The sequence below is a fragment of the Microtus oregoni genome, unplaced genomic scaffold (assembly GCF_018167655.1).
Source record: "Microtus oregoni isolate MIOR12 unplaced genomic scaffold, Mior012 000004F_ref0000308, whole genome shotgun sequence".
Lineage (NCBI taxonomy): Eukaryota > Metazoa > Chordata > Mammalia > Rodentia > Cricetidae > Microtus > Microtus oregoni.
The window spans coordinates 11,531,856-11,547,817 of record NW_024543063.1 but is presented as its reverse complement, the minus strand read 5'-3'; positions in this window follow the sequence as shown (position 1 = coordinate 11,547,817).

Below are 15,962 nucleotides of genomic sequence, written 5' to 3'. Positions count from 1 at the left end.
AGGCAGCAGCCTGAGGCCCATTTATCCCAAGGCAGCTGTGGGAGGAAGCCATGAAAGGGCCACCCCTTCCCTGAACACCTCATACCCCAGTTTTTCTATTTACACTATTTACAGGATTGTTGAAAGCGGAATCTAGGATACTCTGGCCTTCTGTTAATCCACCCAGGAGAGAATAAGTCACCACCATAATTTTGAGCGAAATTTGAAGCAAGCTTTAACTTAATATGGGCCAGGATGACAGGCTCTGGCCAGGTCCATTCCTCTTCCCAGAAAATGACAATGAGTCACATATTACAGGGGTTTAAAAAGACCACCCTATAAGGTCATCATATTTCCCATCACGTCTGATCATGGGCAAGCATACATCCTGATGTGTTGCCTACATATCTCCAGCCCATACATGATCAAGCACATCTGGTGCTGCTGGGTCAAACAAACCTGTGTGGGGATTGACACCACATGGTTTGTTACCTCCCATACACAATAGCCTACAGCATTTCAGGAAGTATCTGGCCTTGGACAAGGGTTAGAGGCATTTTTGTTTCATAGATCTCTTTGGCACATAAATTAAAGCTGAAAACATAATTTTGTCTCTCACACTTGACCAAACCAGTGATCACCTCTTTCAACATGCAGTGGTTCTTAGAGAGAATTTGGGATAAAGGTTTCAGGAGAGGAAACTCCAGGTTAAGGCAGGTTAAAACTCCTGGAAGAGGGCTCATGTCAGATGGGACACTGTCGATCAGGAGATCTTGATAGAAGAACCATGGTAAGACCTGGCAAGTACTGGGTAGATAAAAGGGCTCTGGGGGCCCATTCCGGGTCCAGACTGATTGGGTTGGCAGGCACCTATCCAGAACTAGAAGGCTTTTGTTACAGTAGAGGATGTATGTGATTATACTGGCTCAGATGGCAAGCAGCCTGTGCATGAAGGACAAGGCTTAGTTAGTTCTAAGTTCAGATAGATTTCTGTTTACCTGGATATCAGCCAGGCCCTTGACTTTCCCTTTCTGAAATTTCCTCTTCACTCTCCAGAAATCCTGGTTGTTCTGTTTTTTTTTTGTTTGTTTTATGCTTTTTGTTTTTCCATGACTCTACCCACCAGGAAGTCTCCTAGCTGTTTAGTCTCCCTGGACAAGACTGTGGCTGCTCTTACGGTCAGGCTATAGGAAGCAAGGGGTTGATTCTGGTCCAGCTGCCTCACAAGTGCAGTCTGCTCTCCTAAATCCAGTCTGAGTTCTTCCCTCTGCTGAGACTTCAGGCTGTGTGGGTTTTTGCATAGCATCCAAAATCACTACCCAGGTAACAGCCTGGTCTCAAGTGCTTCTTCAGGAATAAGAAACCAAGCTTCCTTATTCCTCACTGAACAACAGCATGAGAGTTATGATCACGCTGATACCCTGACTGGTTCTGGAGGCATACCTGGACCAGACAAAGTTTCCTCAGCTCCCTTACTTACTCAGGGGACATATGTACCCTGTCCAGCAGCAGGAGACATGAAGCATTTCTTAAAGAGGAGAGACTCAGTTTAGAACCACACGCCCTTCTGCTTACATGTTCACAGAATTGAGTCACTTTCAGGAAAGTAAATAACAGGCCTGTGGAAAACTCATAGATGGTTCTAGACTTTCAGTTGGAGTCAGTACATGTCATCTTTACAAAACTGACATAGATGTTCTGCAAAGCCTGAGAATTCCTCTTCTTTGCTGAAGGAGATGGAGTGATAGCATCAATCTGGTCCTTGTAGACACTTAGTAAGTAGTCTCCACTTTCCAAGGGATTCAGGTTACAGCCATTGTTAGGGTTCTAGAGAAGTCCCATAAAAAAACCCACATCTGTGTAAACAATTAGCAAGAGCATTTATTATCTGGAGAGTAAGAGTTACAACATGCTGGGGCTGGACACCCCTCTGACACAAAAACTAAATGGTGACCCCGGGAGACGCTCACAGGCTCATTTTATACACAGCTGAAGGAATTCCAGAAGCAGTTAGATCATCTTGTCTAGGACGGGCTTATGTGAGTGGCAACCATTTTAGTACATCTCTAATTGGTTAGGGCTAACAGGGGCTGGCTAGGGCTACAGTTTTTCCATTTTGGGTCTAGCCTGGATAAGTCCCAGGTTCTGTCCTCATTTGGCTATTGCCTTGACATACTGTGGGGCTGGTTCAGGCCTGGTACATGCTATCTCCCTCACCCTTGTTGTCGAGGGCAATGGTGATTGATTGCCTTTTGTTCATGACTTCTTCAGAAACTACTTCAGTTTCAAGTGGCAGGGACTGAGGCCTATTTCTTAACTGAGTTATTAGGAGCCTACCATGGTATTTGTCTGTCCTTCTTATTCTCCCCTTGACTAGTGCATCATCTCAAATCCTGGAGATGCTTCTTGGTTTACAGGCTTATATTGTTATCTTAAAACCATCAGTTTAACCATGGATATTCTTTGATAAACCCGACCAAGGCATTAATTATACATGGCCTACGGGTTAGAGTCAACAATAAGAGGACTAAGGATGCAGCTAAGGTTGATAGAAGTGTAGTTAACCATGGTGACCAGTTAAATGGGAGTTCATACCATCCTTTGAAAGGGAATATGCTTGTTGGCGGGGAACACAAATAAAGCAATACCATACTAGGTCTGAATATGGCATAATAAGGGATTCTTCATTAAAGGGGAACTCACAGATCACAATGGGGAACAGGAACAGAATCCAACATCAAGGTGTGATAAGAAGGAGAAAGAGAGAGAGCAGGCAGGTTCTGCATATTTTTGGTATCCAAGTGCATGGGCAAACTGGTCAAGCCTCTCAAAGGCCATTGGCTAAGGAGGTTTCCCATCACTTCCCCCTTTTGTCTAAATAAGAAAATTCCAAACCCAATATATGGTATATACAACAAAACAGATATCAATTATAAAACTTAGAATTTCAATCAGCATAAACAATATTAAGAAAGAAACATATGCTAAGTGTTTCAATAATTATTTTACCCTAAAATGTCTAAGTCTTATATTAGAAATAAATTGGCTAAGTCATAAGAGGAATGTAACTACAACTATCTCAACTTCAACCCCATCAAAGGCCTGAGAAAGGAGATAATATTACTTGAACAGGCAGGAAGTACAATCAAGCAGCTGCTAAAATGTGTAGTAAATTACACAGACAACCAGCTACCTGGGCAATTACCCAAAGTTTCATTTGCAACGTTGGAGCAACCAATTTTAGCTAAGGCCTAGAATAACTGACAGACTATTTTCAGAGGTAGGATAGTTTTCAAAACCATCTTACCCTGTATTGGCAAGATTTGGCAGTCTTTTTTCCTGTATCCTGCTTGTCCTGTCCAGACACCATGGATTTTGTCAGTGGTCAAGGCATGCGAAGTTCCTTGCCCAAAGACCAGTTGTGCCAAGAAGAATTCAAGCTCCAAGTGGAGTGTTTTTGGTGCTCAACATTTTCTCGGGAATAGATGGGTGCTGCCAAGAGCAATCATGTCTTACATCTACAGAACCCTTAGTTATTTAAATGCCATATTCTACAGGTTTTTGAAGTAGTTGAAGATTACCTATCTATGTTGTATACAATCTCTATGCATCTAAAGAACCTGACTAGTCCAACTATAATAAATATGGATAGCCGGGCGATGGTGGCGCACGCCTTTAATCCCAGCACTCGGAAGGAAGAGGCAGGCAGATCTCTGTGAGTTCAAGACCAGCCTGGTCTACAGAGCTAGTTCCAGGACAGGCTCCAAAACCACAGAGAAACCCTGTCTTGAAAAAACAAAATAAATAAATAAATAAATAAATAAATAAAATAAAATAAAAATAAACATGACTAACTATTGACCTACAATACTAAATACCTATATAACTTAAAGACTAAGACTTTCTATTATAATATTAAACAATCTTTAAACAACTGTGCAGCAAATGGGAACAACGACCTCAAAATGTAAACAATGTGTAAGTATCTTGATGAGAGTTAGAAATATATAATGCATTATGATAGATATATCCTAAAATTGTATCAATATACAAAATGTCTTAAACAGAGGTAGAAACATGCATGCATACAATATGACAAAATAACTTTGCCTATGTGTATACAAATTTTGTAGACAGAAAGAGGAGCATATTGCCGGGCGGTGGTGGCGCACGCCTTTAATCCCAGCACCCGGGAGTCAGAGGCAGGCGGATCTCTGTGAGTTTGAGGCCAGCCTGGTCTACAAGAGCTAGTTCCAGGACAGGCTCCAAAACCACAGAGAAACCCTGTCTCGAAAAACCAAAAAAAAAAAAAAAAAAAGAAATAGGAGCATATTCAATATAAGAAATGTAATTTTATTTGGATCAATATACAAGAATCTATACCAATGTAAATGGTCTATTAATAATAACTCACAAGTATTCACTCTATTCCTCACTATATTATTATTAGTGTAAGCTAACACTAATCTATCTATTATATCATTCAATTTCATTTTTTAGAGAGATCCCCGAGCCTACAAAATTTCTACTCCAATCCCCAACCATATACCAGTTATATTTAACCCCTAATTGATGTCCTTAAGTCTGAGGACAAACTTTGTTGGGAGAAGGGCCATCGTCTTCTAACATTACTTCCAGCTGTCAAGGGGGCACTATTCTTTCTATGGGATTCTATAAAAGTGAAATGATGGTTATGTTTCAAGGTTATTGTCTGGTATAATTGCATGCAAATAGTCTCTTAGTAGTCTATAGGGTCTTTCTGAAGTTCTTATTTGTATTCTGGCCAGAACATATTAAGAATGTGCACCATTCCAGCTAACAAAGTTGGAACTATCTTAAGCAGCTGGTATTCAAAACTGGTCTTAAAGTAGCTCTATCAGCATCAGGATGTCATATCAACCAGGTAGAGTCATTTTTGTGGGGCCCCATCTTCTTCCTAGAAACTTCAAATATTACTACAGAAAAATCTATTGTTCATTGTGAAAAACTTAAACATTATTTATATAGACATATATTCAACAAAAGATGTAATATAGATAAAAATATGTATGGAGAAAAGTAAAATTTTTCCTAATGTTTTTCTTTCTATTCCATTCCAGATGGTTCCTGACATGAGACAGAAACTCTGAAATTTTCTTTTAACAACGTGCTTGGATTTAGAGAAAGATAGACATTGTCCAACTCCAAAGCCAGCTTTGGTATTTAAGTTAGTCTATTATTCTACTGGTCTATAGACATAAATATATATGCACAGGGAATGAAATTTTGCTCTGCAGATGTCCTGTCCTCATAAGCCATATTCCTCTTTGTTTGGTGATCTTTCCTCTTTAGACATTCAAACGTCCATGATCGCTTGACATTTTGAAAGTATGTATTTTCCTGCAAAGACAAGAACTAGACCTTATCCCAACCCTTATGAGGCTTTCTTACCATTTGTATGATTGTCACCTCTGTGGATAAGCTATCATTTCTATTTCTCAAGAGATTTCTCCTTTCAAATTGAATCTTTATTAATTTTGATGGTATCCATAGCTTTTCTTCTCCTGTGGAAACAAGAGCAAAAACCCTTCCCCAACATAGCACATCTTCTGTTTTCCATTCTGAGGTCAACACATCCTTGAAATGGTTTAATTCACTGACTGATTTAATTCAGAAGTTTTTTTCTATTATCCAGTATCTCTCTGCTGCTATTGTTTCTTTTTCATTACGGTTAAGAAAATTCAAGGTTAATAAAGCATTATACAGTCTATTTCTTGCATTATTTTCTATCCATTTCTGCTTGTTTAATATATCCTTTGTAGTTCAACTTGGTCTTTCTATAACTACCTGGCCTGTAGGATTGTTTGTGATACTGTAATGTGCTTTATATTATAATAAACAAAAACTGTTTCTTTTTTTACAGATATATGCTAGGCCATTATCTGTCCTTATTTGTGCAGGTATACCCATGATGGCCACAATTGCTAATAAATGTGTGATTACTGAATCAGCCTTTTCTGTGCTCAAGGCCGTTGCCTATTGAAAACCTGAATAAGTGTCAGTGGTGTGATGACATATTTTAATTTTCTAAATTCTGTAAAGTAGAACACATCCCTCTGCCAGATTTCATTCCTTTGAGTATCCTTTGCATTATTGCCTGCAGGTAGCAGTATTTGGTTATAGAAAGAGCAACTAGGACATCTCCTTATATTCTTTCTAGCCTGTTGCCATGTAAAATAAAACTCTTTCTTTAAACCTTTGCAATTGGCATGATGCTATTCATGAAATTCTGAGACCTTCAGCACACTTCCAATCAATAGTGATCAATTTCTAAATTACCTTGTGATAGAGGACCTGGCAGACCAGAATGGGATCAAATGTGTCTTATGTATATGGGAAAAAGCCTATTCCTGATTATATCTTGAAGATGAATGGATAATGAAGTCAACTTTGTATCATCTGGTATAAATTCAGTAGTTTCAATATGTAAGGCAACTCTTTCTGCACATTATGAATCTGTAACTATATTGAGAGGTTCTTTAAAATTCCTTAGTATCATGAAAATAGCACATAACTCTGCCTTTTGGACAGACTTACAAGGGTTTTGTTCCACCTTACTTAGATCTTCTGATTTGTAACCTGCCGTTCCTGATTTATTTGCATCAGTATAGAATTATGGGCTTCAGTTATTGGTGTGTCATATACAATGGGGGGAAGGATCCAAGTAGTTCTCTTTATAAGGTTAATTCTATCACTTTTAGAATAATTTCTATTAATCTCTCCCAAAAAAATTAGCACAACCTCTTTGCCAGGGTTCATTGTCTTCCCATAAGTTTTTCATTTCATCAATAGTAAAAGGCACTATAATCTCTGCTGGGTCTATACCTGCTAGTTGATGAAGTCTTAGACATATTAACATCTCCTTGTTTATGATCTGTACTGATATTTACATTGCACAAATGGCAGTCTACTCATGTCAGAAATGAATCTGGATGAAAACGTTAACATTTTTTATCCAGAAAGCTGTGACAGGTTTTGATTTGCACAATGAAAAGCATCCTCGAGTGTTCTGCAGAGCTCGATTACTAGCTTATTAGAATCTTGTCAATTAATATTAAGACTACAAAATTTTGGAGTCCTAAATATAACAGCAGCATAATGAGAGAAATCTGAAGCACATTATTTTTAACCATCTCTAAATGTTTTTTTATTAACATTTAAGCCTTTTTATTCTCAGACCTTTATAACTTGCATTTACATACATCTCAAGGCCCTTTTTTTGTACTCTGAAACACTTTTATTTACTTTACCAGTAGGTGCAGGTCGCTGACCACTGAGAGCAGTCACTGTAAAGTTCTTTTAAACAAAGGAATGATAAGAAGTTATACTAAAATCTGTTTTGTGAGTTTCTCTTTCTCTCTCTGTCTTTCTCTCTGTCTCTCTCTCTCTATCTCTTTGTCTCTCTCTCTCTGTCTTTCCCCCTGTCTCTCTCTCTCTACCTTTCTGTCTTTCTCTCTCTCTCTGTCTATCTTTCCCTCTTTCTCTCCTCCTTTCTATCTCTCTGTCTCTGTTTTTTGTGTCTCTTTGTCTTCTTCTATCTGTCTTTCCCTCTGTCTCTCTCTATCTCTCTGTCTTTTTCTCTTTCTCTCTCTATCTCTTTGTTTCTCTCTCTCTGTCTTTCCTCTCTCTCTCTCTCTCTCTCTCTCTCTCTCTCTGTCTCTCTCTGTCTCTCTCTCTCTCTCTGTCTCTCTGTCTTTCCCTCTGTCTCTCTTTGAGTCTGGCAGCAAGGTGAACTATGTCTAGAATTTGTATTAGTTCAAAGAGAGTGAGACCTGTGAACTGAATCTCATAGAGACCTGAGAAGGCAGCTGAAGCCTTGGTTGTTGCTTTTAAGCTGGCAAAGCTATTAGTCATCAAACAGCATCTGAGTTCTGAGAGGAATAAATTATACCTGAGGTATTGATTTTTAAAAAAATGACAGAGACTTACTTGCTGGCTGCCTAGGCAGCTACCCCGGGGTCCTCCATGGTCGTTCAGGGCAGATGAGAGGGCAACATCCCTCTTCAGGCTGGCATCATCCCAGAACATCCCATAGGCTTCTGTGGAGTAAGGACTCATGGAAGGACCAGCCTACCTTTTGCCTTAGGCTACTGGAGGCAGTCAATTTCCCAGTGTCCTGTTTTCTCCACCATCTGAAGAGAGTCTTTGCAGTAGTTGAGGTGAAGGGCAGGTTTTCCCAGTGGCTAGTGCTGCCAACTTTGAGTCATTTTTAGTAGATCTTTTTCTGTGCCCATCTATCTTCTTTGGAGGAAATAGAGGAACTGTCTGGAGCTGGCATGTCTCTCTTTTATAGAAAACTTTTTAGTAAAACATTTAGATGCCATTTTCTACAGATCTCTGAGCATTTGTGGACTGTCTGTTTATTAGCTGTATCTGAGTAGACAACCCTTGCCACCAGCTATTTGTCCTAAACACACAGGGGACTAGGTAAGGCTTATCTCAGTAATAAATTATATCAGTACTTAGCATGACTATGACCAACGGCTTGTCATTTATAAGCTGATTCTTAGCTTGTATTTCTTAACAGTCTATAACATGTTAGCAGCTTTTATAAGACTATTACATCACATTACATTTTTGTCAGATGACGGAGGAGGGTCATCTTTCTATCTGTTGTTTCAATGGTTAAGTAATAAAGAAACTGCTTGGCCCTGATAGGACAGAAAATTAGGTAGGTGGAGTAAACAGAACAGAGTGCTGGGAGGAAGAGGAAGTGAGCTTAGACGCCATGCTCCCCTCTCCTGGGCAGATACGATGAAGCTCCGACCCAGGATGGATGTAGGCTAGAATCTTCCTGGTAAGCGCACCTCAGTGCTACACACATTAATAGAAATGGGCCAGGCAGTGTTTAAATGAATACAGTTTGTGTGTTGTTATTTCAGGGCATAAGCTAGCTAGGCAGCCAGGAGCCGGGCTGTGGGAAGAGGCCCACAGCTCCTATGACAGTCAGATATAGTCAAGAATATTGATTTTGAATTGAAGCTCTTTTAGTATCAAAATTAAACCTTTTAATTGTAGATGATGAGTTTAGTAAAGAAATTGGGATAGCCATTTTTGGGTAAGAGCAGAACAAGTTTATATCACATTGAGACTGTCTCCTAAGAAGGCAAAGAAAAGTGATTATATCAGACAACAACCAGAACAATTAGAGGTGAATTATAAGCTTGGGCTGTCAGTAAGGGCTACAGCCAGTACACATTGAACATAGTTCACTCATACAGTAGAAATGAACAGTTAGTGGCCATGTTTATGCATTTAAACCAGACAGAACTTTTCTTACTTTTTCCAGCTGAATTTTTAGGCGGGGGAGGGGCTGCAGGTCATTTGTACTTTCCTGATGGGTCCACTCTGCTCTGGTGTTTCCCACTGTGTGGCTTTGGGGCAGGAGTCATTTTGTGAGACCAAAACCAATGATCGTCCAGGAGAAGCATCTGACAGTGGCCATCCTTGGTACCTGGCCTTGTAGTTGTCTCTGCTTCCCTCTATCCTCCTGTGTTCTGGTGTTTCCCACTGTGTGGCTTTGGGGCAGGGGTCATTTTGTGAGACCAAAACCAATGATCGTGCAGGAAAAGGATCTGAGTGGCCATCCTTGGTACCTGGCCTCGTAGTTGTCTCTGCTTCCCTCTATCCTCCTGGCTCCTCCTTGGTATTTGAGTCTGAGACTGAAATACCTGTGGGGGAGGGGCAATCCTCTCCCTGGCTGTCAGTAGTGCTAGCACAGACAGGAGCCTGCTGAAGCTTGGGCTCCTGAGGCAGAAAGGCCCAGGGAAGGCTGGAAAAATTCTACTGTTAGATTCCTGAAATCCTGGAAGTGAGAGAATAGGATCTGAAAGGGTCTGAGGCTCAGAGGAACCTCCGGGTATAAGGACGGATAATCCTTTAAGTCTCATTGTAGGGCTTTGTCTAAGAGAGCTGGGATATTTTTGAATTCTTGTGGCAGGCAAATTCACGTGAGCTACGGATAATCCTTTAAGTCTCATTGTAGGGCTTTGTCTAAGAGAGCTGGGATATTTTTGAATTCTTGTGGCAGGCAAATTCACGTGAGCTGACCACCAAAGCCCCGATCTTGGTCGTGCCATTCGAAAGCAAAAAGCAGCTAACTCTTGGCTTCAAGAGTTAGGCTGAAGAAGGTGTTCTTAAGATCTAGAACTGAGTGCACTTGAAGCTCCTGGGACAGGGAGCTCAGGAGATTATAGGGTTGGGGACTGTAGCATGAATGTCTTCAACCGTTTGTTAATCTTCCTAAGCTTTTGCACAGGTGGAAAGTCATTGGTCCCTGGCATTTTAACTGGTAGAAGCAGGGTGTCCTACAGAGACTGGCAAGGCATCAAGATTCCGTGTTTTAGGAACTGATTCATATATTTAGTAAGGTCCAACTGGCCCTCTGGGGTCATGCCTCACCCTCACCTGCTGAGCGTTGGCTTTTTAAGGTGACTACAACTGGGGGACCCTGAATCGCTAATCCTGGTGGATTAGTTTCTGCTCACACTCCTGGGGTGGAGCGCTGGAGTTCCGCTATTAGAGAAGATGCCTCTAAAGTGAGAGTCTCTTAGAAGAGCCTGTATTCTTTCAGATGGAGGCATAAGACATAGATTTCAGGCCATGGTGAGAGCATCACCCCATTCCCAGTGAAATATATTTGGGCTTTTATCTTAGCCAATAAGTCTCTTTCCAGGAGGGAGTAAGACATTCACGGATAACTATGAAGGAATGCACAACTCTTTTTCTTCCCAATCTCACAGTCTGTTTTGTGGTCCATGGTTGCAGAGCTGTCCTTCTATCCCCTTGAACTCACGTTTGTTTGTCTGACAGAGGCCCCAGTGGAGTTTTTAACACTGAATGGTGAGCACCAGTGTCCACTAGGAAATCAACAGGTTGCCCCTCAACTTTTAGGGTTACTCAATGTTCGAGCAGAGGCTTCCAACCCTGTCCTTTTTATCATCTGGATTCACTAATCCCAGGGCTTTTTGGCCCCTCTTCCTTTGTGGGCATTCCATTTTCCAATGGCCCCTTTCTTTGCAATAAGCACAATAATCCTTTCTTAAGGAGTAGTGCCCGTTGGCTATTTGGGACAGTCTGTATTCCCTCTGCCCATCAGGCCCCCAGCTCTTATCTGCCAGTAAGACTTTTGCCAGTCCCAAACTTGCTCATCCTCAGGTGTTTCTTTGTTGTTATAAACCTTAGTGGCAATAGCAATCAATTTATTCAGATTTTTACCTTCAAGTCCTCTGAGTTGCTGGAGCTTCCTCTTAATATCTGGGGCTGCTCAGTTGACAAAATCCAGGTTGACTGCCATTTGGTTCTCAAGAGTCTTAGATTGGTGGGCAGTCTAGCAGGGGCTCAGAGACCATCTCTTAATGACTGCCTCATTAGTGGGTTGACCATCTCATCCTGGAACGTGCTTCGGGCATTTTTGCTGAATTCTATCTCTTTCTTCAGTGGTGAACATTATCTGGAGCAATTGCTGGCAATCCAACCCCCAGGTCGGGGAATGTGTAAACAGGACAGTATCTGGCACTTGAGATTTCTCAGTAAAGGAAGGAGTCTGAAGTTTCCAGTTATACAGATCACTAGTTGAAAGAGGAAATAAACCAGGCAGGGGCTGCCATCCCCATCAGGAGGTCCCACAGTGCAGACAGAGAGAGCAGGAGACACCACTACCCACCACTGACCACCTGTGGCTTCCCTGAAAGAGTGCTAAAGGGGCTCAGCTCTGAAGTAGGAAGTTGGCGGGTGGTGGGGGTGGTGGTGGGGAATGCTCTACAAGGGAGTAGAAGATCTGAGTAGCTCCAGCTTCACAGGGGCTGCCAACAGCTGCAATGGCCTCCCTGAAATCCTGGAAAAGAGAAAGGGCAAGGTCCAGGGGAGACTTAGGTTTGGAAGAAGATTTTCCCATAGTGGAAATTACTTCACACACAACCACAACGAGAAGACTGACAACAGACAACATGATATGAAACAGAATTGACAAGACATCACTGCGCGCAGGGTCACGTGATCCCATACCAGTTCCAAAAGGCTACACCTCACGACCTAATGGCTAGAGAAGGAATAAGAGCATCCCCGATTTTCCTGCGACTCTGAGATTAGAAGTATGTCTGCTAGATCTTCTTGAGCCTCCAGACTGTCCAGATACCAGATACCAGAACCAGAACCTTACCTATTGGTAACCACAAAATAATAAAGTTTGCCAAAAAACAGAGACTGGAGTGTCCCCTCAAAACCAGATTTGCGCTTCCCCGTACAGGCCACCAAAATGTTGGGTCCAGGGGGGGTTGCACAAAGATGAGAACACCACCAAGTCTAATAAAGCAGAAGCAGGCTTTATTCCAGAAACCAGATCCTAGGAAAACCAGAAGCAAACTTAAAAATAAAAAATAAAAATTAAAAATCACCTGGGGCACAGAAGCTTATCAGCTAGCTGAGACCATAGTCAGAGATGGTGTTCCTTAGGCTGTGGCAGAAGGCAGGTTTCTGAACTCACTTTTTATAGTAGGGGCACCAAGCATTAGCTCTGAGCAAAGTAATTTTTACAACCTGCCCCTAACCCTTGGGTTGGTCAGTGGAGACCCTAAAGAGGGGAGTGAGTGCTAATGTCAATGGGTAACTAGGCAGCCATCATGAAATATGTTTCAGAGGAGATTACAACGAAGGTCACTAATTGCGAGAAAACAGATGTCTTTAGCAAGTAGTCAGAAAGGGACTGCTAGTAATACTAGAAGGTCAATAAAGAAGGAGTAACTAGCTTGTAGGCTGAGAATTTAGGAGATAGCAGAAAGCTTTTCACACTATCTCAAGGTAAAACTCAGATACTGACTGCCGTACTTTACAACCTCCATTATCAGAGCTCATTAATTAAACCATTGTATTTGTCCACTGTCTCCTGGTACCTCCAGGTGTAAATTGGAGTCTTATGCCTCTTCTCTGGTGGTGCCAGTTTTCCATAATGGAGACAGTGCCTAATCCAAAGGTCACATATCTCTGTCTCATCTCAGTTCACATCTGTCCTTTTTCAGGGATGGCCAGGACACTACTCTCAATTTGTAGGGAGAAGCTCTGGCCTTGTAAATAAAACAGCCAGCTGTAAAATGACCTAAGCTTCCCAAGCATCTGAGAAAATAGCTCACTGTGAATGAATGATCTTTGATCTGCTGAGAAAGCTGCTGATAGTCTGTTCTCATTTTCCTAGACTTATAACTTTATATTTCTTTATTTCTACATTCTTATTTTTGGAATCTACATTTTTATTTTCTTATTCTTGGACTCTTCAGAGGCAGGGAAAGAGCTGAGAAAAATGTAGAGTTCAATAAAAATCAATAAAAAAAAGATATTGCCTAAACAGTATTACAAATAATATAGTTTCTGTGTCATTACTTTAGTTCTGGGCAGCTGGGAATGAATGAGCATCCTCGGCCAACAATCCTTTATTTTGTTGTGTTTCTCATTGTCTGTCTTGCAGTCTTATTCTAAGTAGGGCCTTGGAGTCCTTACTAATACCAGAATGGTTAGTATAAAAACAACATTGCTCTCCAAGACCTCGCAAGCCCCCTCCCCTACACTGCGTTGAAGGAACAATATGTCAAGGCTCCTTCTGCTTTGTAGAAGTGCTTCACCTAGAAAGGAGACTGATTCTTCCAAATGTGCAACAAATTTCCTAGGGCAATGACATCTGCATTTATTGCCATTCTCACGGCCCTGTAGTGTGGTTCTAACTCTTGTAGTACCAAGGCTGAAGTTTTTGTACCTATTGCCCCTGCTAAGCTGATGCCTTGGATGGTGGGTAACAAGACAGTTGCAATGACTTCTCATTTTTTTTCCCATTCTGGTGATGTTTCAAATTGGTAAAAGAGAAGTAGACTATTCTGACTGGATCAAGATGCAGAAATCCTTGGTCTGATTTAAAACCTGAGTATTAACACAGGCTGTCAACCAGTTGTCATCGGTTGAATCAAGAAGCCAGCTGCCATTGGATTCTGAGTGAGATTACAAAGATGGGAAAAGAGGTTGCCTCAAGCAGAGACCAATTTCCAGCACTAATGGTAAAGTGAGTCTCCCTTATTCAGTAGTTGACATCTGCAAGTTTGTGTGTCATGGGTTTGGTTCAGGAGCTGATATTGGGATTTTAGCATCATCAGCTTAGCGGTATCCAGACAGGAAATATCATTTATTTAAGGCTTCAATGACGCAAGAGCCAGTAGCATTCAGTAGAAGCAGAGGGTCCAAAAGTCCTGTGATGGTTGACAGAGTTTCTTATCTAGAAGGAATTTGGAAATGAGAATGGGGAGCAGTTATTATTTTACCTCAGGTTCCCTAAGACAAGAAATTCCATTTGATCTAACATTCCAGGAGGAGACAAGGGACAATGCATTCTCTTCTGTAATTACTTCCTGCTGAAACTAGGATGTTGTTGTTAGGGCCCTGGAAGGCTAGAATGTTAGTCAAAGGCAAGGAAGGAATTTAGAAGCATCTGGTTCATTGACCGGCTGCAGAGACAGCATTTACATCAGCTGGATTGGTCCATACCAGTCTTTAGCAAGTCCAGGGCTCATAGTCATTTGGAGCAGGTTGGAGTCAGCAATTCAAGTTTGGATGTATCTGCCAGCCTGTTGAGACAAATGTGGACTAGGAACAGAAGTTAAAATTTATGAACTTAAAGGAAAATATTGTATTTGGAACATTTAGGCCCATAGTCCTAAGCAAATGGGGAGGAGAGAAGACCCAAGACCAGGAGAGAGAAGAAATAACATCCTCAGGAACAGTCAGGTGGGGAAACTCAGGCTGTATTGATCTGGAGTCCTTTGACCCATGAGAAATGGACCCAAATTTTATGATACTCTCTATTCTCTGAAGTTTATCTGATTTTTCATTTTATAAAAAAGACATAAAAGTTATAGATACATTAGTATTATCAATCTGAACTGAAATATCTATTGCAGAAAAACAGGTAACAGGTATCTGTATAACAGCAGGAGACTCATAGTTTTGAGTCCTAGCAAAAGTTATAGATTTGGGTTCAAGAGCACATACATTTCCCTCTGTCCATAAAGGCACATATAGGTTGGAAAGAGATGTCTTTAGCCTGATGCGAAACATCTTTCAACCTATATTTAGAAGACAATCAAAAGAAATCTGAAATCTTGAGCTTGTGACTTAAACAGTTAGTAGTTTTTGCTCTATCACGTTATCAGAATCCTATTAATGTTAAATTCTGAACTTTTGAAACCCTGTATAACAATATTACAGGAAGAGAAAGAAATTTGAAGCATTTTTCATAGCTTAAATCATCTATGTATATCTTAAATCATTTTCAAAGAACTTATTTATAGTTTTATATCCTCAGAACTTTATATATTTCAGAGACTCTAATGTCCTCGGGCTTTACATAGACTTTATATGTCTATAAAAATTACATTCTCAGGCCCATAAATCATTTATTTAAACCCTGACTTATTTAAATTTTCATAGTTTAGAACATTTTCTTAGATACTCAAAACTTATTTAGACTTTTATATTTTTCTTACCTAATCATTCTCAGAGACATAAACAGTTATTATTGTCAATAGTCATTTTAAATCACATTTGAAACCTGCTTACCCCTTAATGTTAGGTTTGTGAGTAAGGCAGACGTTTGCTTTTCTTATCAAGAGACTGTTGACCCACCCCGTCATGTTCTGCTCAATCCTGAGAAACTACAATGATCGCCATACTTTGAGTTTTGAATGAGTTTATTAAGTATGTAACAAACCAAAGTAAAAAAGTAAAGAGAAAAACAACAGATCATTGCTCATCATGTACTTGAAATATGTGGGAGGAACTGACTGGGGACCTCCCGTAGAGGTGGTGTGGGTGGGGTCTGGAGTTCCCAGTGGAGTCCAGGGCAGAGCAGAGTTATCATTGGTGAGGCTTCCAGGTTGAAGAATAAACAACAACAGAGAGACTACATC